The 23,568-nt window shown below is 43.8% G+C and overlaps 1 protein-coding gene across 3 annotated transcripts in view; it reads left to right on the top strand.

Annotated features, from left to right (window-relative positions):
• The window catches only part of SLC29A2 (solute carrier family 29 member 2), an 81,457-nt gene that overhangs the window by 24,480 nt on the left and 33,409 nt on the right, over window positions 1-23,568 (top strand). The window contains exon 1 of one of the 3 annotated variants that reach the window (XM_056527323.1): window positions 9,720-9,739. The exons of the other annotated variants lie outside the window; for them this stretch is intronic. The gene's annotated coding sequence lies outside the window, so the exon portion shown is untranslated. Of the gene's footprint in view, window positions 1-9,719; window positions 9,740-23,568 lie in introns of those variants that run through there. 3 annotated transcript variants of the gene reach the window in all.

Genomic DNA, 23,568 nt, shown 5'->3' with positions numbered 1-23,568 from the left:
CACTTGACTGCTCATGTCTGGATCTCAGGCACTGAGCAGTCATTCGGCGATCGGACAGCGAGGAAGCAGGTAGGGATCCTCCGGCTGTCATGTAAGCTGTTCGGGATTCTGTTATATAAAGGGAGCGGACTCATGACGTCCCGGTACGTCATGGGTCCTTAGGAGGTAGGAATAGTATCATTGTTGCAGATGGGTGCAGGTGTAGTTATAAAAAATAAAATAAAAAGTTTTTGTTATTTAACCCCTTCATGACCAAGGGTTTTTCCATTTTTGCACTTTCGTTTTTTTCTCCTTACCTTTAAAAAACCATAACTCTTTCAATTTTGCACCTAAAAATCCATATGATTGCTTATTTTTTGCACCATGAATTTTACTTTGTAATGACATCAGTCATTTTAGCCAAAAATCTACAGAGAAACGGGAAAAAAAATTCATTGTGCAACAAAATTGAAGAAAAAACACAATTTTGTAACTTTTGGGGGCTTCCGTTTCTACGCAGTACATTTTTCGGTAAAAATGAAACTTTCTCTTCTGTAGGTCCATACGGTTAAAATGATACCCTACTTATATAGGTTTGTTTTTATTGTACTTCTGGAAAAAATCATAACTACATGCAGGAAAATTTATATGTTTAAAATTGTCATCTTCTGACCCCTATAACTTTTTTATTTTTCACCGTATGGGACGGTATGAGGGTATGCGTCGTGATCTGAAGTTTTTAGCGGTACCATTTTTGTAATGATCGGACTTTTTGATCGCTTTTTATTCATTTTTTCATGATATAAAAAGTGACCAAAAATACGCTTTTTTGGACTTTGGAATTTTTTTGCGCGTACGCCATTGACCGTATGGTTTAATGAATGATATATTTTTATAATTCAGACATTTCCGCACGCGAAGATACCACATGTTTATTTTTATTTACACAGTTTTTTTTTTTTAAATAGGAAAAGGGGGGTGATTCAAACTTTTATTAGGGAAGGGGTTAAATGATCTTTATTCACTTTTTTTTTCACTTTTTTTTTTTGCAGTGTTATAGCTCCCATAGGGGCCTATAACACTGCACACACTGATCTTCATCATTGATCACTGGTTTCTCATAGGAAACCAGTGATCGATGATTCTGCCACTTGACTGCTCATGCCTGGATCTCAGGCACTGAGCAGTCATTCGGCGATCGGACAGCATGGAGGCAGGTAAGGATCCTCCGGCTGTCATGTAAGCTGTTCGGGATTGCCGCGGCGATCCCGAGCAGCTCTCTGAGCTAACCGGCATTAGTTTACTTTCACTTTAGACGCGGCATTCAACTTTGAACGCCGCGTCTCACGGGTCCTGGCCGTTGCTAGGTGACGGGCCCAACCCGCTATGACGAGGGGCCACGCCGTGGCCCCACGTTATAGAATGGGAGCCAACCCATGACATACATGTATGCCATGGGTCGGGAAGGGGTTAAATTTGTGTTACATTTTAGAGTCCCCATCACTGATTATGCAGATGCAAGACACGGTTAAGAGCCAGATAGAGTCCGCAGCCAGTAATGGCCCCTTCTGTCCCTGGTGATATTGAGGAGGAGAGAGGTTTGATTTCTGTTCATTCTGATTCAGGCATTTCTTTTATCTGATATTGGGTTGTTCAGTTTTTTTTATATACTATGGGTGGTCATAGTTATATATTCCCTACAGGGGATGACTCCCGTTCATCAGAGGATGACTTGTCGGGAAAGCCTATTTTTCTGTCGGAGGATTCTGAGAAATTGATTAACCCCTTCAGGACCAAGCCCATTTTGGCCTTAAGGACCAGAGCGTTTTTTGCACATCTGACCACTGTCACTTTAAACATTAATAACTCTGGAATGCTTTTAGTTATCATTCTGATTCCGAGATTGTTTTTTCGTGACATATTCTACTTTAACATGGTGGTAAAATTTTGTGGTAACTTGCATCCTTTCCTTGTGAAAAATCCTAAAATTTGATGAAAAATTAGAAAATTTTGCATTTTTCTAACTTTGAAACTCTCTGCTTGTAAGGAAAATGTATATTACAAATAAAAAAAAAATTGTATTCACATATACAATATGTCTACTTTGTTTGCATCATAAAAGTGACGAGTTTTTACTTTTGGAAGACACCAGAGGGCTTCAAAGTTCAGCAGAAATTTTCCAATTTTTCACAAAATTTTAAAACTCACTATTTTTCAGGGACCAGTTCAGGTTTGAAGTGGATTTGAAGGGTCTTCATATTAGAAATACCCCACAAAAGACCCCATTATAAAAACTGCACCCCCCAAAGTATTCAAAATGACATTCAGTCATCATTTTAACCCTTTAATTGTTTCACAGGAATAGAAGCAAAGTGAAGGAGAAAATTCACAATCTTCATTTTTTACACTCGCATGTTCTTGTAGACCCAATTTTTGAATTTTTACAAGGGGTAAAAGAAGAAAATGTATACTTATATTTGTAGCCCAATTGCTTTCGAGTAAGCACATACCTCATATGTCTATGTAAAGTGTTCGGCATGCGCAGTAGAGGGCTCAGAAGGGAAAGAGCGACAAGGGGATTTTGGAGAGTACGTTTTTTCCGAAATGGTTTTTGGGGGGCATGTTGCATTTAGGAAGCCCCTATGGTGCCAGAACAGCATAAAACTCTCACATGGCATACCATTTTGGAAACTAGACCCCTTGAGGAACATAACAAGGAATAAAGTGAGCCTTAATACCCCACAGGTGTTTCACGACTTTTGCATATGTAAAAAAAAAAAAAAAAAAAAAATTTTTTTCACTAAAATGTGTTTCCCCCCAAATTTCACATTTTTCCAAGGGTTAATAGCAGAAATTACCCCCCAAAATTTGTAACCCCATCTCTTCTGAGTATGGAGGTACCCCACAAGTTGACCTGAAGTGCACTATGGGCGAACTACAATGCTCAGAAGAGAAGGAGTCATATTTGGCTTTTTGAGAGCAAATTTTGCTCTGGGAGCATGTCGCATTTAGGAAGCCCCTATGGTGCCAGGACAGCAAAAAAAACACATGGCATACCATTTTGGAAACTAGACCCCTTGAGGAACGTAACAAGGGGTACAGTGAGCATTTGCCCCCCACTGGTGTCTGACAGATCTTTGGAACAGTGGGCTGTACAAGTTTTCATTTTCACGGACCACTGTTCCAAAGATCAGTCAGACACCTGTGGGGGGTAAATTCTCACTGCACCCCTCATTACATTCCGTGAGGGGTTTATTTTCCGAAATGGGGTCACATGTGGGGTTTTGTTTTTTTTGCGTTTGTCAAAACCGCTGTAACAATCAGCCACCCCTGTGCAAATCACCTCAAATGTACATGGTGCGCTCTCCTTTCTGGGCCTTGTTGTGCGCCCCCAGAGCACTTTGCGCCCACATATGGAGTATCTCCGTAGTCGGGAGAAATTGCTTTACAAATTTTGGGGGTCTTTTTTCCCTTTTACCTCTTGTGAAAATGTAAAGTATAGGGCAACATCAGCATGTTAGTGTAAAAACTTAAAAATTTTTACACTAACATTCTGGTGTAGACCCCAACATTTCCTTTTCATGAAGGGTTAAAGAAGAAAATACCCCCCAAACCTTGTAACGCAATTTCTCCCGAGTACGGCGATACCCCATATGTGGCCCTAAACTGTTGCCTTGAAATACGACAGGGCTCCGAAGTGAGAGAGCGCCATGTGCATTTGAGGCCTAAATTAGGGATTTGCATAGGGGTGGACATAGGGGTATTCTACGCCAGTGATTCCCAAACAGGGTGCCTCCAGCTGTTGCAAAACTCCCAGCATGCGTGGACAGTCGACGGCTGTCCGGCAATACTGGGAGTTGTTGTTTTTCAACAGCTGGAGGCTCTGCTTTGGAAGCAGTGGTGTACCGGACGTTCTTATTGGGGGAGGGGGGCTGTGTAGGGGTATATGTAGTGTTTTTTACTTTTTATTTTATTTTGTGTAGGTGTAGTGTAGTGTTTTTAGGGTACAGTCACATGGGCGGGGGATTACAGCGAGTTTCCCAGCGCAAAATTTGCTGCATCTCAAACTTGCAGCGAGAAACCCACTGTAAAAGCCTCGCCCATGTGAATGTACCCTGTACATTCACAGGGGGGGGGGGGGGGGTGCACCAGCTGTTGCAAAACCACAACTCCCAGCATGCATGGTCTTAGTGCATGCTGGGAGTTATAGTTTTGCAACAGCTGGAGGCACACAGGTTGGGAAACACTGAGTTAGAAACAGACAATGTTTCCCAACCAGTGTGTCTCCAGTTGTTGCAAAACTACAACTCCCAGCATGCCCAGACAGCTGAAGGGCATGCTGGGAGTTGTAGTTCGGCAACATCTGAAGGGCCAGATGTTGCTGAACTAAAACTCCCAGCATGCCTGGACAGTCAGTGCATACTGGGAGTTGTAGTTTTGCAACAGCTGGAAGAGCACAGATTGGAGACCATTATACAATGGTCTCCAAACTGGGGCCCTCCAGATGTTGCAAAACTACAACTCCCCGCATGCATGGTCTGTTAGTGCATGCTGGGAGTTATAGTTTTGCAACAGCTGGAGGCACACAGGTTGGGAAACACTGAGTTAGAAACAGACAATGTTTCCCAACCAGTGTGTCTCCAGTTGTTGCAAAACTACAACTCCCAGCATGCCCAGACAGCTGAAGGGCATGCTGGGAGTTGTAGTTCGGCAATATCTGAAGGGCCAGATGTTGCTGAACTAAAACTCCCAGCATGCCTGGACAGTCAGTGCATGCTGGGAGTTGTAGTTTTGCAACAGCTGGAAGAGCACAGATTGGAGACCATTATATAATGGTCTCCAAACTGGGGCCCTCCAGATGTTGCAAAACTACAACTCCCAGCATGCCCAGACAGCCAAAGGCTGTCTAGGCATGCTGGGAGTTGTAGTTTTCAGACTCCTAGAAGCAGCAGTGAAGTTCTTCACTGCTGCTTCTGAGGACCATATACTCACCTGCCGGTCCCGTCGCTGCTCGTCCACGTGGCCGGTCCCGCCGCTGGTTTGGGTAAGGCCGCCGGTCCCCACGTATTCCCCCACCTATGCCGCGAGCCCCCGCAGCCATCGTCCCCCGTACTGCCTGACTTCCAGGGGCGGGCAGTGCGGGGGATCTGAACTTTCACCCTAGATCACTGTGATTGGTCCACAGGGACCAATCACAGTGATCGCTGACCAGGACCATCAATGGATGGTCCTGAGGGTGAAGCAGAAGTTGTCCCCTGATGGAAACAGCGGGACTTCTGCCAGTTAACCCGTGCGATGCTGCGCATCGCCGGGTTAACTGAATGTCATTTATAAACGTCGGAATGCGCGAACGCACCGCACAACCCGGCGTTTATATATGACATTCTGCGGGAAGGGGTTAAGGCTGTTAGATCCACCATGAGGCTTGAGGAGACTAAAGAGCAGAAGTCTATTCAAGACATAATGTTAAAGGGCCTAGAAGAAAGAAAATGCAGATTTTTCCTGGTTCATGGAATCATTTCTCAATTAAGAAAGAATGGGAGACTCCGGATAAGAAAACCTTCATTCCTAGGGCAATTAAAAGAAAATACCCTTTTTCGGAGGCAGAAACTAAGTATTGGGATCGCCCTCCTAAGATTGATGTGGCAAAAGGGCTGGGGAGACTGCAGGGGCCACTCTAAAACCCACAGTCTCTGGTACCAATGTTGAAAGATCCCTGGTGATGTGGGTTGACCAGTTGTCTTCATTTGTGCAAAATGATGTGCCCAAAGAGCAGACTCTTTCCTTAATATCTACAATTAACAAAGCTTCTGCTTTTCTGGCGGATTCATCTTCAGATGCAGTTAGGTTGTCCGCCAGATCTGCAGCACTTACTAACTCTGCCAGAAGAGCTCTATGGATAAAAAATTGGTCAGGGGAAAGTGGCTCAAAAAGTAAGTTATGTGCCATTCCCTGTGAGGGAGAATTTTTGTTTGGTTCTGTCCTCTGACATGTTAGACAAGGCTGGGGATAGGAAGAATGGGTTCCCAGGCTCCTTGACAAAATTAGCCTTTTCACTTTAAAAGGAAGAGACGTGGTCAGATTAAAAATAGAGATCCTTCTAACAAGGGGAAGTTTTCTCGTAAGGGGAGTGGCCTTATTTTCAATCAGCCTAGCACTTCCACCAAAAAGCCTGACTCCCAATGACTAGATCTCTGAGTAGGTGGCAGACCTAAGGAGTTTTTTCCAGAGTGGGAAAAAATTTCAAATAGTTCCTGGATAATCCAAACTTCAAGACGGTCTCCGTCTGGATTTTGTTAGTTTACCATCTACTCGGGTCCTACAGGACCTACAGGTCAGTCTTCTTTACAGGGAAAAGTATTCTCCCCTAGAGAGAAAGGGTTTTGGTTCCTGTAGCTCCACAAGAACAAGGTTTGGGGATTTATTCTACTCCTTTTTCTTGTGGGAAAGCCAAATGGAACATTTAGGATGATTATTAATCTTAAACCTCTGAATCGTTATTTGATTTATAATCTTTTTAAAATGGAGACAATAAAATCCAGTTAACCTTTTGTTTAAGGATTGTTTTATGTCGTCTTTAGATTCAAAAGATGCATACCTTCATGTCCCTTTTCACTCAGATTATCAGAAATATTTAAGGATTGCAGGTGTTCTAAATTCTCAACTCCTTAATTTACAGTTTTCCGCCCTGCCCTTTGTTATAGCCATGGCTCCTAGATTATTTACAAAGGCAGTTTCAAAAATGGAAGCTCATATTCTGGAGGGAGAAGGGATTTTTATTCCCTATCTAGATGATTTTCTGCTGGTAGCAGAATCAGAAGTACTATTGATATCCTCCATAAGCTGGGTTGGCTAATTAATCGGGAAAAATCCTTCCTTATCCCTTCTCAACAGAAAGTTTTTTTGGGGCATTTTGTTTGACTTGTCAGTACAAAAATCTTTTTTCCCTCTAGCTAACATAGCCTGGCCCTTTTCCATTCTCGGGTTTTACAATTAGAACTCCTTGGGGCTTGGGATGGTTCCCAACAGGAATTGGATAGACTTATTGTGTTGCCCCCTCAAGTGCTGGCTTCTTTAGACAGGTGGTTAGTGAGTGATAACCTTTCTAAAGGTGTAGATTGGGTTTGTCAGGACCCTGTTGTAATCACTACTGATGCTAGTCCTTGGAGATGGGGTGCTCCTTTGGATAACCTTTAATTTTAAGTGCCTTTGGGAAGAAGAGGTGATTGATAGATCCACAAATTTTAACCTCTTAAGGACTTAGGGCGTACCACGCCGCGACCCTGCATCTCACCGGGTCGGTCCTGGCTGCTAACGATAGCCGGGACCCTGGGCTAACAGCGTGCGGCACCGATCATTGTGCCGTGCGCTGTTAACCCTTCAGACGTGGCGATCAAAGTTGACCGCCGCGTCTGAAAACGAAAGTAAACGCTTCCCGGCAGCTCAGTTGGGCTGATCGGGACATCGTGATAAAATCTCAATGTTCCGATCAGCTGGGTCGCAGGCAGAGGTCTCCTTACCTGACTCTGCGGCGTCTGATTGTCGATTGATTGCTCCAAGCCTGAGCTACTGGCTTGAGCAATCAAGCCCCTATCTGACTGATCCGTGCAAAGCTATGGCTTTGCAGGGATCAGCATAAGAGATCAGTGTGTGCAGTGCTATAGGTCCCTATGGGAGCTAGAACACTGCAATAAAAAAGTGAACAAATGTCATTTAACCCTTTCCCTAATAAAAGTTTGAATCACCCCCCCTTTTCCCATAAAAAAAAACTTTGTAAATAAAAAAAAATTAACATGTGGTATCGCCGCGTGCGTAAATGTCCGAACTATAAAATTATATAATTAATTAAACCACACGGTCAATGTCGTACGCGCAAAAAAATTCCAAAGTCCAGAATAGCGTATTTTTGGTCACTTTTTATATCAGAAGAAAATGAATAAAAAGCGATAAAGTCCGATCAACACAAAAATGGTACCGATAAAAACTTCAGAACACGGCGCAAAAAATTAGCCCTCACACCGTCCCGTACGCGGAAAAATAAAAAAGTTACAGGGGTCAGAAGATGACCATTTTAAACGTATACATTTCCTGCATGTAGTTATGATTTTTTTTACGAAGTATAACAATATCCATCCTATATAAGTAGGGTATCATTTTAACCGTATGGACCTACAGAATAAAGATAAGGTAATTTTGACCAAAAAATGCACTGCGTTGAAACGGAAGCCCCCAAAAGTTACAAAATGAAATTTTTGTCTTCAATTCCTCATCACCTTCTAAAAATCATAACGCTTTCAATTTAGAAATTGAAGAAAAAATTTCATTTTGTAACTTTTGGGGGCTTCCGTTTCTACGCAGTGCATTTTTTGGTGTAAATTACACCTTACCTTATGAAATTTTTTCTTCAATTTTGTCGCACAATTATTATATTTTTCTGTTTCGCCGTGGATTTTTGGGTAAAATGACTGTCACTGCAAAGTAGAATTGGTGGTGCAAAAAATAAGCCATCATATGGATTTTAGGTACAAAATTGAAAGCATTATGATTTTTAGAAGCTGATGAGGGAAAAATGAAAATGCAAAAACGGAATAACGCTGAGTCCTTAAAGGGGTTGTGCGCTGCCCTGCAGTTCTGAGCTCCGCTCACAGCGTCCGGATGTTCATTACTCCGAACGCTGTGTGCGGGCTTCCGTTTTCGCAGCCGCCGGGCGTGATGAAAAGACAAATTCATAAGGGATGGACTTCTCGTAGTTCCCTATCTATTTATGACAGACAGTGGTGGTATTATCCAAGAAGAACTTTACATTAGAGCCCCTAATGAAGTCACTAGCTGATTCAAGAGCCCTAGACACTGCTAAAAGCTCCTTAACCCCTTAAAGGGGTTGTGCGCTGCCCTGCAGTTCGGAGCTCCGCTCACAGCGTCCGGAAGTTCATTACTCCGAACACTGTGTGCGGGCTTCCGTGTTCGTGGCCGCCAGGCGTGACGTCTCGCCCGGCCCCTTCGTGACGTCTCGCCCGGCCCCTTCGTGACGTCTCGCCCGGCCCCTTCGTGACGTCTCGCCCGGCCCCCTCGTGACGTCTCGCCCGGCCCCCTCGTGACGTCTCGCCCGGCCCCCTCGTGACGTCTCGCCCGGCCCCCTCGTGACGTCTCGCCCGGCCCCCTCGTGACGTCTCGCCCGGCCCCTCGACGAAAGTCTATGGAAAGTGGGTGCGACCGCTGTCACGCCCCCTTCCCATAGACTTTGGTAGAGGGGGCGGGCGAGACGTCACGAAGGGGCTGGGCGGGACGTCACGCCCGGCGGCCGCGAACACGGAAGCCCGCACACAGTGTTCGGAGTAATGAACTTCCGGACGCTGTGAGCGGATCTCCGAACTGCAGGGCAGCGCACAACCCCTTTAAGGGGTTAAGGAGCTTTTAGCAGTGTCTAGGGCTCTTGAATCAGCTAGTGACTTCATTAGGGGCTCTAATGTAAAGATCTTCTTGGATAATACCACCACTGTCTGTCATAAATAGATAGGGAACTACGAGAAGTCCATCCCTTATGAATTTGTCTTTTCAGGTCCTGTCCTTTGCAGAATCTCATCTAAAGACAATCTCTGCAGTGCATATCAAAGGGGATCTCCATTTCAAGGCAGACTTTCCTAACTGCCAATCAATTCTTCAAGGGGAATGGCGGTTGAATCCCAAAAAATTTGTGAAGATAACAGCCCTATGGGGAACCCCTCAAGTGGATCTTTTCGCTACCAGGCTCAACAGACAGGTCAGACACTTTCTTTCCCTAAGTCCAGCAGACAGTCCCTTAGCGGTGGACGCACTTTCTCAGACTTAGGATTGGGGCTTGGCCTATGCCTTTCCTCCCCTAGCTCTAATTCTCAGTCATAAGTAAAATCCAAGAGGGCAGAGGGTCAGTCATCCTAATCGCCCCATTCTGGCCACGGAGAGCATGGTTCTGCTGTCTGAGGACAATGAGGGACATTTATCAATGTTTGCTTATGTATTCTTTTTTTTTAGTACTTTTTTCTTAACTTTTTTTTTTTACTTATGTGTGACTTATTTATCAACTGGTTTCAGCCTGTTGATAATTTTCTTTCACGTAAGCAATTTTTCCTTTTTTACTTTGGTAGTAGCTTTTTCTGCTCCATGTTTGAGCTGGAGTAAATGTAGTCAATTTTTAACCCTGTTGCGACTGTTGCAGTTAATAAATACCTGACTACCCGTAGTCCATTTTAAAATTATTACTACGTAGTTAATTTTTGAAAAACTTGCACGAAAAATCGCGTAGTCGCAATTGCGACAATTTTGTGACAATAATAGTAAAGAAAACCTGACTAAACCGTTGATAAATGTCCATAAATGTCTCTAGCAGATCCCTGGGTTCTCCCGGAAATCCAGGACCTTCTCAGCCAAGGCCTGGTCCTTCATCCAGATATCCGTAACCTTCATCTGACTGCTTGGCTCTTGAAAGTATAATTTTGAGGTCCAAGGATCTGTCAGATGCTGTTATATCCACTTTACAATACAGTAGAAAACCAGTGACTGCAAAGATTTATTTTAGAACTTGGAAAAAGTTTTTGTCATTTTCAGACTCTACCAATTTTGAATTGGACAGCCAAATTATGCCTTTATTCTTGATTATAATTTTTTTTTTTTTTTTTTTTTTTTACAAAAAGGACTTTAGAAGGGATTAAGGGCTGCCACCCTAAAAGTAGCTGCTTTAGGGGAGTTATATGGCCAGAAGATCGCTAATCATTCCTGGGTGGTGAGATTTTTTTGAGTCTGTTACCGGAATGCACCGGGTGCTTAACTCTCTCTGCAGGAGTCCCTTTGAGCCTTTGTCTTCTATACCGCTGAAGATTTTGGTTAAAAAAACAGCTTTTCTTATAGCTGTCACGTCTGCCAGGAGAGTAGGGGAGCTAGCGGCCTTATCCACTAGAGAATCCTATATTCAGATATTAGATGATGGATGGATTATTTTAAGACCTGATCCTGTTTTTTTTTTTTACCTATGGTTGTTTCAGATTTCCATTTATCTCAGGAAGTTGTCCTTCTGTGCGAATCCATCTTCAGAAAGTGAAATTTTGTTCCACATGCTTGATGTCCGCAGATGTGTTTTATAGAATATTTTTAGAAGGGACCAAAAATTTTAGGAAATCAGATAAACTGTTTGTTAAGTTTGCAGGTCCCAATAGGGAAGATAGTGTCAGAGCAGATACTATTGCTAGAGGGGTTAGGCAGGCCATTGTAGCAGTTCATTCCTCTGCAGTTCTGCCTCCACCTACTAACCTGAGAGCCCACTCTACTAGAGCTGTCGCCTCATCATGGGCAAAGAAAAGAGGTGCTTCTATTGCTCAAATCTGTAGGGTGGCTAATTGGTCGTCCGCACATACTTTTTTCGGCACTATAGGCTCAGGGCTGACTATCCTTCTTGGCTTTTGGGTGCAAAGTTCTTCAGACGGTGGTACCTCCCTAATACTTCTCTGGTATTCTCCCTGTGGGTGATGTTGTGAGGGGGTGGAAAGCCGGTAATTACTCACCGGTAATTCTATTTTCTCGTAGTCACGACAGCACCACATACTATTCCCACCCTTCTTCTTGTTCTTTTCACATGTGATGTGATGTGTTCACTGTGGTGGTGGTGCAAAAAAAAATAAAAAAAAAATTGTATATACATTTGGTGTTTATAGTGTTGTTTTCTAACTTTATGTAGGATGCTTCTTAACCCCTTAAGGACCAGGCCAATTTTCACTGAAGGACCAGAGCGTTTTTTGCACATCTGACCACTTTCACTTTAAGCATTAATAACTCTGGGATGCTTTTACCTATCATTCTGATTCCGAGATTGTTTTTTCGCGACATATTCTACTTTATGTTATTGGTAAAATTTTGTCGATTCTTGCATCGTTTCTTGGTGAAAAATTCCAAAATTAGAAAATTTTGCATTTTTCTAACTTTGAAGCTCTCTGCTTGTAAGGAAAATAAACATTCTAAATAAATAATATTTTGATTCACATATACAATATGTCTACTTTATGTTTGCATTATAAAGTTGACATGTGTTTACTTTTGGAAGACATCAGAGGGCTTCAAAGTTCAGCAGCAATTTTTTAATTTTTCACCAAATTTTCAAAATCTGAATTTTTCATGGACCAGTTCAGGTTTGAAGTGGATTTGAAGGGCCTTCATATTAGAAATACCCCACAAATGACCCCATTATAAAAACGGCACCCCTCAAAGTATTTAAAATGACATTCAGTAAGTGTGTTAACCCTTTAGGTGTTTCAGAGGAATAGCAGCAAAGTGAAGGAGAAAATTCAAAATCTTCATTTTTTACACTCGCATGTTCTTGTAGACCCAGTTTTTGAATTTTTACAATAGGTAAAAGGAAAAAAATCCTCTCAAAATTTGTAACCCAATTTCTCTCGTAAGAAAATACCTCATGTGTATGTCAAGTGTTCGGTGGGCGCAGTAGAGGGCTCAGAAGGGAGGGAGCGACAATGGGATTTTGGAGAGTGAGTTTTTCTGAAATGGTTTTTGGGGGGCATGTCACATTTAGGAATCCCCTATGGTGCCAAAACAGCAAAAAAAAATAAAAACACATGGCATACTATTTTGGAAACTACACCCCTAAAGGAATGTAACGAGGCCTACAGTGAGCCTTAACACCTCACAGGTATTTCACGACTTTTTGTTAAAGTCGGATGTGTAAATGAAAATAAAAATTTTTTTCACTAAAATGCTGTTTCCCCCCCCCCCCCCTTCAAATGTAAAATTTTTACAAGGGGTAATAGGAGAAAATGACCCCCCAAATTTCTAACCCCATTTCTTCTGAGTATGGAAATACCCCTTGTGTGTACGTCAAGTGCTTTGCTGGCACACTACAACGCTCAGAAGAGAAGGAGCGCCATTAAGCTTTTGAAAAGGGAATTTGTTTGGAATGGAAGTCAGGGGCCATGTGCGTTTACAAAGCCCCCCGTGGTGCCAGAACAGTGGACCCCCCCCCCCCCCCCCCATATGTGACCCCATTTTGGAAACTACACCCCTCACAGAATGTAATAAGGGGTGCAGTGAGCATTTACACCCCACTGGCGTTTGACAGATCTTTGGAACAGTGGGCTGAGCAAATGAAAAATTACAATTTTCATTTTCACGGACCACTGTTCCAAAAATCTGTCAGACCCCTGTGGGGTGTAAATGCTCACTGTACCCCTTATTACATTACATGAGGGGTGTAGTTTCCAAAATGGGGTCACGTGGGTATTTATTGTTTTGCATTTATGTCAGAACCGCTGTAAAATCAGCCACCCCTGTGCAAATCACCAATTTAGGCCTCAAATGTACATAGTGCGCTCTCACTCCGGAGCCTTGTTGTGCGCCCGCAGAGCATTTTACGCCCACATATGGGGTATTTCCGTACTCAGGAGAAATTGCGTTACAAATTTTGGGGGTCTTTTTTTTTATTTTTTTTTTTTACCTCTTGTGAAAATAAAAAGTAAAGGACAACACCAGCATGTTAGTGTAAAAAAAAATTTTTTTTTACACTAACAGGCTGGTGTAGACCCCAACTTTTCTTTTTCATAAGGGGTAAAAGGAGAAAAAGCCCCCCAAAATTTGTAGTGCAATTTCTCCCGAGTACGGCAATACCCCATATGTGGCCCTAAACTGTTTCCTTGAAATACGACAGGGCTCCGAAAGTGATTCCCAAACAGGGTGCCTCCAGCTGTTGCTAAACTCCCAGCATGCCTGGACAGTCAGTGGCTGTCCGGAAATGCTGGGAGTTGTTGTTTTGCAACAGCTGGAGGCTCCGATTTGGAAACACTGCCGTACAATACGTTTTTCGTTTTTATTGGGGGGGGGGAGAGACAGTGTAAGGGGGTGTATATCTTGTGTTTTACCCTTTTTGTGTTAGTGTAGTGTTTTTAGGGTACATTCACACTGGTGGCGGTTTGCAGTGAGCTTACCGCTAGGAGTATGCACTGCGGCGAAAATTTTGCCGCAGCTCATACTTGAAGCAGGAAACTTACTGTAAACCTGCCTGTGTGAATGTACCCTGTACATTCACATGGGGGGGGGGGGCAAACCTCCAGCTGATTCAAAACTACAACTCCCAGCATGCACTGACAGTGCATGCTGGGAGTTGTACTTTTGCAACGGCTGGAGACACACTGGTTGGAAAACCTTCAGTTAGGTTCTGTTACCTAACTCAGTATTTTCCAACCAGTGTGCCTCCAGCTGTTGCAAAACTACAGCTCCCAGCATGTACTGATCGCTGAAGGGCATGCTGGGAGATGTAGTTATGCAACAGCTGAAGGTACGCAACTACAACTTCCAGCATGCCGTGACAGCTGTTTGCTGTTAGGGCATGCAGGGATTTGCAGTTTTGCAACATCTGGAGGGCTACAATTTAGAGATCTCCAAACTGTGGACCTCCAGCTGTTGCAAAACTACAAATCCCAGCATGCCCTGACAGCAAACTGCTATTTGGGCATGCTAGGAGTTGCAGTTTTGCAACATCTGGAGGGCCACATTTAGAGATCACTGCCAGTGATCTCCAAACTGGGGCCCTCCAGCTGTTGCAAAACTACAAATCCCTGCATGCCCTAACAGCTGTCTGGGCATGCTGGGAGTTGTAGTTTTGCAACATCTGGAGGGTTACAGTTTAGAGACCACTGTATAGTGGTCTCAAACTATACCCTCCAGATGTTGCTAGGCAACTTACCGGCTTCTGTCGGATCCAGGGAGCCAGCCACACGACATCGCCGGACTCCGATCTCCTCCACCGATGGTCGCCTGCAGCCTCGCCTGCGGGGTAAGTGGACGTCGGCGCCGATCCTCTGTCGGTTCCTCATTCTGCCCCGCCTATTGTGGGTGGGCAGAACGGGGAAACCAAAAGTAAAGCCCCCCCGCCCCCGATCCCCGTCGCGTCTAGACCACCAATAGCAGGGATAGGAGGGGTGGCACCTCTGCCACCTCACTCCTATGCCTTCAGGGGGATCGTGGGTGTCTTGGACAACCGCAATCCCCGTTATATTCCGGGTCATCATAGACCCGGAATAGCCGCAAATCGCAAGTGTGAATTCACTTGCGATTTGTGGCGATCGCCGACATGGGGGGGTCTGATGACCCCCCCCCCCCCCTGGGCATTTGCGCGGGGTGCCTGCTGATATCAGCAGTCACCCCCGTCCGCTCCCCGCCCGGCGTGCGGCAGGGACCGAAATTCCCACGGGCGTACAGGTATGCCCTTAGTCCTCAAGTACCAGGGAGCAAAGGCATACCTGTACGCCCTTCGTCCTTAAGGGGTTAAAGGGGTACTCCGGTGAAATTTTTTTTTCTTTTAAATCAACTGGTGGCAGAAAGTTAAACATATTTGTAAATTACTTCTATTAAAAAAATCTTAATCCTTCCTGTACTTATTAGCTGCTGAATACTACAGAGGAAATTCTTTTCTTTTTGGAATGCTCTCTGATGACATCACGAGCACAATTCTCTGCTGACGTTATTATAATAATAACGCTTTATTTATAGTTGTCCTTAGTGGGATTTGAACCCAAGTCCTGAGCACTGCAAGGCAACAGTGCTAACCACTGAACCACCATGCTGCCCTTAGCATACATCTGCTATGCATGGTTGCTAAAATGGACAGAGGTGTCAGCAGAGAGCACTGTGCTCGTGATGTCATCAGTGTTCCAAAAAGAAAGGAATTTCCTCTGTAGCATTCAGCAGCTAATAAGTACTGGAAGGATTAAGATTTTTTAATAGAAGTAATTTACAAATATGTTTAACTTTCTGGCACCAGTTGATTTAAAAGTAAAAAGGCTTTCACCAGAGTACCCCTTTTAAGTCTCGGTAATTCACTGAGGCAGAGAGGGATGTGCATCCTTTTTATACTCTAGGTTTCCTGTTCCTGGAGGAGGAGTCCATCTCTCTGGTGGTGCTGTCGTGACTATGAGGAAATAGAATTACCGGCTTTCCTTGAACCCATTCACACAGGAATATCTAACAGGAAATTATGATCAAAAAATTCCGCCCAGAAGATTGGACCTGCTCCGCAGACATTGCAGTCTATGGGGACGACAATGTCTGCATGGTCCTAGCGCACGAAAGGCTGGGTTTACATGTCAGAATTTCCTCACAAAATTTTTCTCTCTGTCTCCATGCAAAAATCATGGCACAAAAGTAATTTTAGACAGATTCCACTGTGTGAACTTAGCCTCAGGCTAGGTTCATATGTCAGAATTTCCTTTTGGAATTCCGTTTATGTCTGCATGGAAATTCTGCTGCAGCAGAGTCCCACTGAATTCAACAGGATTCTGCTGTGCTGTGCACACGGCGGAATTCGCGTGCCAGATGTTTCCATTATGGAAATTCCATTTTAAGTGTCCGCATAAAGAATGAACATTTTCCTCCTCTTTGTGCGAAGTCCACACAGAATGCATAGCAGTCTATGAGAAGGTGTATTCCTGGGCAGTTTGCGGAATGTCCGCATGGAGATTATCTGTGTGGACATTCTGTTGTGTGGACATTAGGGATCGACCGATTATCGGTATGGCCGATATTATCGGCCAATAATCACAATTTTGGGCATTATCGGTATCGGCAATTATCTTGCCGATAATGGCCCCCCCCCCCCCCGCACCGCCCCCACCGCACCGTGAGTATGCGAGTAGTAGTACCTGTACTAAGACAGATCACCCCGGGTGTTATTCCTGACACCCGATGCGATCGTCCATAATATAGCAGAGATGCGGAGTGGCTCTATACAGCGCTTGCATCTCTGCTCTGTACTACGGCCAGTGATGTGAATAGAACATCACTCATTCGTATTTTCCGCCCAGAGTGTTGATAGGCCGGATGGTTGCAGCCAATCACAGCTCTGAGGGAAATATAAATGAGCGATGTTCTATTCACATCACTGGCCAGAGTACAGAGCAGAGATGCAAGCGCTGTATAGAGCCGCTCCGCATCTCTGCTATATTATGGACGATCGCATCAGGTGTCAGGAGTAATACCCGCTATGATCTGTCCTTAACTGCAGGTATTACTACTCCCAACATGGAGCACACTGGGAGTTGTAGTACCTGCATTAATCGACAGATCGCAGCGAGTGTAACTTCAGACACACTCTGTGATCCTCCTGTATAATATATAGATGCGACCGGCCGCTCTTCTATGGTCCCCTGCACTGATGTATATATACACATATTCATATTTCCCACAGAGAGTTGTGATTGGCTGGAGCCATCTGGCCAATCAAAACTCTGTAGGAAATATGAATAGGTGTATATATACGGCAGTGCAGGGGACCATAGAAGAGCGGCCGGCCGCATCTATACATTATACAGGAGGATCGCAAGGGACCCGGGGCGATCCATCAATTAGTACAGGTACTACTACTCCCATCATGAAACAGTGTGTTCCATGCTATTAGTAGTACTATTAACGAAAAAATTTAAAAAAAAGGGAAAAACACACACTACATTTTTATTGTTTGCTACATTTTTAGGTTCCCGCCAGCCCACATAAATTGATCCCTGTTTAAAAATTAATAAATATTTCATTATAATAAAGAAAATTTTTGTTAAATACAATTTTTTCCATCAATACTGTATCTTTTAATTTTTTAATGGCACCCTACGAAAGTCCAAAAAAGAATAAAAACCGCCAGTAAAAACGCCAAAGTTAAAACCAACTTGTCGTTTTTCTTGGTGTTTTTGCTCTCCCATAGACTTCTATGGGAAGAAAACACCACGATTTCTGTGCAAAAAAAACGCCAAACTGAGTTTTGTCGGGCGTTTTGGAAAACCAGCCTCTGAGCCCAAAATAGCCGAAAAACGCCAAAAGGATAAAAAAAACACTAAACTGTGGATCTCGCATTTTGCAGATTACTATTGACTTGCAGCTAACATCTGGACCCGGCGTTTTTTCGCTGAAAAAATTGGCGTTTTTGCAAAAAAAAAATACTCCAGCCTCAGGCTAGGTTCACACTATGGAATTTCTGCCTTTCCACTTTGAAATTGCAGGCAGGAATTCCGCTTACTAAAATGTATAGTATAGTGAATGGGTTTCCGTTAGCAAATTCACACTTCGTAATTTGTGAACGGAAAATACGCTTACATTTCTGCCTGAAGAATGGCGTTACTCATTCTTCAGGCATAAATACTCGCAGAACGCATTGCAGTCTATTGGAGGCTGCAGTGTCTGAGTGGTTCTAGTGCCTATTGATTCAGGGCTGGCCGCACTCGGAATCTCCAGGCAGAAATCAAGTTTTCTCAGTCCTCAGTATACAATCTGTACATATTACTGTTGTATGGTCGATGTTTGGATAATCACAGTACAGTGGTCCCTCAACATACGATGGTAATTTGTTCCAAACGAGCCATCGTTTGTCGAATCCATCGTATGTTGAGGGATTCGTGCAATGTAAAGTATAGGAAGCTGTACTCACCTGTCCCTGCCGCTCGCGATGGTGTCCCCGCCACTCGCGATGGTGACCCCGGGCCTCCGCTGGGCTCTCCTGGTCCTCTCCGGTCCTCTGCTGTCTTCTCCGGTCCTCCGCTTTCTTCCGCAAGGCCTTACTGGGCCTGCGTAGCGACGTCATTACGCCGCTGCGTACGCCATTCCTATTGGATGACGTGCGCAGCAGCGTATTGACGTCATCGGAGAGGGCCGAGAAGACACTGGAAGACCAGCGCTGGACCCGGAGGGCACCCCGGAGCATCGTTGTGGGGTAAGTAATACTCACCGCACCACACGGGGAACATTAAGCTGCTATCCGGCAGCAGCTTAAGCATTTTGCGCTGCCGAATAGCACTTAATGCGATGGCCCCGACATAAAAAAGCATCGTATGTCGATGCTGACATAGACATGCGATGGCCTCTGAGAGGCCATCATATGTCGATTTGATCATATGATGGGGCCATCGTAGGTCGGGGGGTGCCTGTACATCAATATCCATATATTGATGTACTGTGATTATGCAAACGTCCACCATACAACAGTACTATGTACAGATGGTGTACTGAGGACTGAGAAAACTTGATTTTATCACATGTTGTAGACACCCTAATTTGATTAACCTTTATTAAGATGTAAAACATATGTAAAAGGAATTCACACTAGTGTGAAATAAAACAGGACACAGGTGTGAATGTCATCCTGCGAACATTTGTAAGGGTGATCCACATAAAACCCGGATGCAAGCAGGTTTTTCCTTGAAGTCCCCTGCACATATAAGCAGCTAGCCTGTGCTACTGCGCCTTCTTAGAACTATGTACACACTTTTTTTGTACTTTTTTTTTTTTTTTTTTTTTGGGGGGGGGGGGGGGGGTTGTCCATTTTTTATTTTTTTTCTTCAGGTATGTTGCCATAGTTTGATACATTACCATTATACATTTTGCAAACCAGCAGTTTTGAAGGATGAAAACAACCCAGAAAAGTGCAAAAAAAAGAAAATAATAATTCTTTTTGAGCAGCAAATGCGACTCTACAGCTCAAAATTGGCACAAAATACTGTGAATACTGGAACAAAATACGCAAGCTTGTGAGCTTGTTTAACCCCTTGGTCGCTGCGGCACGGGAGGGTTATTAAGCGAGCTCACTTGGAACTTTATTGCAAAGACAGACACGTCCTCATTTACTCAGACAACACAACCGCAGTGGCGTTCATTCGTCATCAGGGGGGGCCTCGCCACTTAGGCCTACAGTCAGTCTCAGGTCAAATATTCTGTTGGGCAGAACAGAATGTACTTTCCATCTCCACAGTTCATCTCAGGGGGATATGGAACATCAGAGCAGACTTTCTAAGTCGGCACTTAACAGATCCGGGGGAATGGACACTAGCCGACTGGGCATTTTCGTCAAGTCAACGCCTGGGGTCTACCCCAGATAGACCTGTTTGCCTCCAGGAAGAATCGCAAAGTGAGCAGTTTCTTCTCTCTGAATCCCAGAGACTCTTCAGTGGCAGTGGATGCTCTAGTTCAGGAATAGTCTTTCAGCCTGGGATAAGCCTTCCCCCAATAGTCCTAATACGCAGAGTACTACACAAGCTGATGATCCACTCTTGCATGTTAATCCTCATCACCCCCTTTTGGCCCAAACGAAGTTGGTTTCCTCTTCTAAAATCTGAGTGTGGAAGATCCAATACGGTCTCCTCCTCTTCCAGATCTACTAACCCAAGGTCCAGCACAGTCAGGTTCATACCCTCAGCTTAGTGGCCTGGAAACTGAGAAGCTCCTACTAGAAAGAAAGGGTTTCTCTGAAAGAGTAATTAAAGGACAAGTCTCACAGTAAATAATTGTTCAGCTTTTAGTGCAGAAGGTAAAGTTATATAGGTTTGTAAATCACTTCCATTACCAATGCTGCTTAGAAACAAGCTTTTTCTGCATTCTTCTGTCTGACAGGAAATTCAGCTGTTCCAGGTTTTCATGACTTTCGACCCCCTATTCAGGCTGTTATCAGCAGCATCCCGGGGCCGTGACGTGACAATTACCCAGAAAACCCCTGTGCTGCAGAGAGCTCCCTGTGCTTGGCCTTAGCCCCTCCCATCTGATGAATATTCACACTGTCCTCCCTCTGTTCTGCAGTGATTGGCTGAGCAGCACTGCCTATATGCCGGCTGATTCAGATCATAGTTCTCTCCCCTCTCCTTGCTAATGTTTTTACACTGAGAACGGAGGAGAGGGGGGAGGGGGAGGGAGCTGCCAGCGTAGACCTGTCACACTGAGAATGGAGGGGAGGGAGAGTAGAGTTGTCACACTGAGCACTGGGGAGAGAGGAGTGCAGGGCAGAGGAGGGGGGAGGTGATTGTACCACTGTAAAGCAGGAGGGGGAGGGAGTGATTTTACAGTGTAAAACTGCAGCTTCCACTCCAGGGTCCCTCTCTCTGTGCACTGAGATTACATTTTGTTTCCTCGTGGCCACCCTGCTGTATAGGGCTATGATTGGAGCTCAGTGTTATGTGGGAGTGACTAACATAAGTTAGGGGTGGTAACAAGCTCTCTGCTCAGGCAGCTGAGAGCAGGAAATGTGAGCAGTGCATGCAGGGAAATGTAGTCTTTGAGATCACAGGCATAGCCACCATAACCAGGAAGTAACTGGAATTTATGAGCTGAATAGCCGGTGAATGGGGGCGGAAAAAAAAATCACAAACATGTCAGAGAGGTGGTAGGTGAATATACTATGGAATGGCTAGGTATTTTTTTTTTCTTTGCTGCATGGGATATCTTCTTTAACACCCTACTAGCCAGTCGCAAGTCTTCCACCTGTAAGAGCTATTCTAAGGTTTGGAAAAAATACATTTCCTGGTGTGGGTCTTCTTTTTCACTTGAATCCCCTAACATTCCTCAGATACTTAATTTTCTGCAAGATGGCTTTGACTTGGGTGAAATTAGGAGATGATTGTTGGGTGTCTAGGATTATTAAAGCCTCTGAAAAATTTAGGCCTAGGATTACAAATCTCTACCCTCCGTGGAACCTTAATGTAGTCCTTGAGGCCCTTACTGAAGCTCCCTTTGAGCCAATAGAGTCCATCTCTATCAAATTACTTACCTTAAAAACTGTATTTTTGGTAGCAATAACTTCTGCACGTAGAGTCCGTGAGATTCGGGCTCTCTACTTTACAGCCTTTTTTTTTTTTTTTATAGTTGGAGATGATAGAATCATTCTCAAATTAGACCCTAATTTTGTATCAAAAGTATCTTCATCTTTTTAAAGATCCCAGGATATTGTTATTCCTTCCTTCTGCTCAGCTCCTAAGAAAGATCGTTCAACTGTTTAGATGTAAGGAGAGCAGTGTTACAATATGGTGAATCCTCCCGTCCCTGGAGGAAAGACACCTATTTGGCAAAGGGAAAAAATCCCCCTCTTGAATTAAAGGCTCATTCTACCCGTGCAGTCTCTTCTTCATGGGCAGAGAGAGCATCTGCCTCTGTGGAGCAGATTTGTCGTGCAGCCACTTGGAAAAATTTACATACGTTTTCCAAACATTATAGATTAGATGTTCTTTCTAATCAGGACATGGTGTTCGGACGCAAGGTCTTGAGTGCTGTGGTCCCTCCCTGAATACTATTCTTTGGTATTATCTCCGGGTGCTGTCATGAAGACTTGGGAAATGGTGAATTATACTCACCGATAATTGTATTTCCTGGAAGTCTCCATGACAACACCCATAATACTCACCCTTTGGTTTTTCTTTCTGGTTTGGTCATTTGGTGATCACTTTTCCTTTCTACTCAGTGTTCTTTATAATACACTGGGAATGGAGAGGAAGGGGGGAGTTTTAAACTGTGTTTTTTCTGTCCCAATTAGGCAGGTGCTGTCATGGAGACTTCCAGGAAATACAATTATCGGTGAGTATAATTCACCATTTCTTTTCTGTCTGACCACAGTGCTCTCTGCTGACACCTCTGTCCATGTCAGGAACTGTCCAGAGCAAGAGAGGTTTGCTATGGGGATTTGCTCCTACTCTGGACAGTTCCTGACATGGACAAAGGTGGCAGAAGAGAGCACTGTGGTCAGACAGAAAAGAACTCAACTTCCTCTGTAGTATACAGCAGCTGATAAGTACTGGAAGGATTAAGATTTTTTTTTAATAAAAATAATTTACAAATCTGTTTAAAGGGGTTATCCAGGAAAAAACTCTTTTTCATATATCAACTGGCACCAGAAAGTTTAAACAGATTTGTAAATTACTTCTATTAAAAAGTCTTAATCCTTTCAGTACTTATGAGCTTCTGAAGTTAAGGTTGTTCTTTTCTGTCTAAGTGCTCTCTGATGACACGTGTCTCGGGAAACGCCCAGTTTAGAAGCAAATCCCCATAGCAAACCTCTTCTAAACTGGGCGGTTCCCGAGACAGGTGTCATCAGAGAGGACTTGGACAGAAAAGAACAACCTCAACTTCAGAAGCTCATAAGTACTGAAAGGATTAATATTTTTTAATAGAAGTAATTTACAAATCTGTTTAACTTTCTGGAGCCAGTTGATTATATATAAAAAAGTTTTTATTCCTGGAATACCCCTTTAACTTTCCGGAGCCATTTGATCTGGGGGGAAAAAAATTCCCCGGTGTACCCCATTAAAGTAGCAGTTGCCGCGCTAAGCAGCTGGTATTGTCAGAATAGGTATCCAGACATTTGTACGTAGGGAAGCGCATGACTAGTACATGACTAGGGTAGTGCAGATAATGTGAGTGGACTGTAGACTGCTGCAGCATTTACAGCAGAAGGTTATTCTCTAAACTGTTGACAGTCAGTAAACATAGTTACCTTACCATCATTGTCCAAATTAAAAATAAATGTGTCCATGTTTTTATCTTTGGGTGGAGTTTGCTGGTACATAATTTACCATGGCACAGTTCCCAGTAAATCAGTGTTTCCCAACCAGGGAGCTTCGAGCTGTTGCAAAACTACAATTCCCAGCACACTCATATATATTACTTAGAATTATTTTTTATATTTTTACTTATCTTTTTAGAATGGAATTGTGTTGTATATGTCATAACTCCATTTATAAGATCCTATAAAAAAAAAAATCTATCAAATATGTCCATAGGTGACAAATGCTGCTATATGGCATCAGTCACAGATTGTTCAGT

The sequence above is a fragment of the Hyla sarda genome, chromosome 6 (genome assembly GCF_029499605.1).
Source record: "Hyla sarda isolate aHylSar1 chromosome 6, aHylSar1.hap1, whole genome shotgun sequence".
In the NCBI taxonomy this organism is placed as follows: Eukaryota; Metazoa; Chordata; class Amphibia; order Anura; family Hylidae; genus Hyla; species Hyla sarda.
This window is presented reverse-complemented; position numbering and strand designations above follow the sequence as displayed.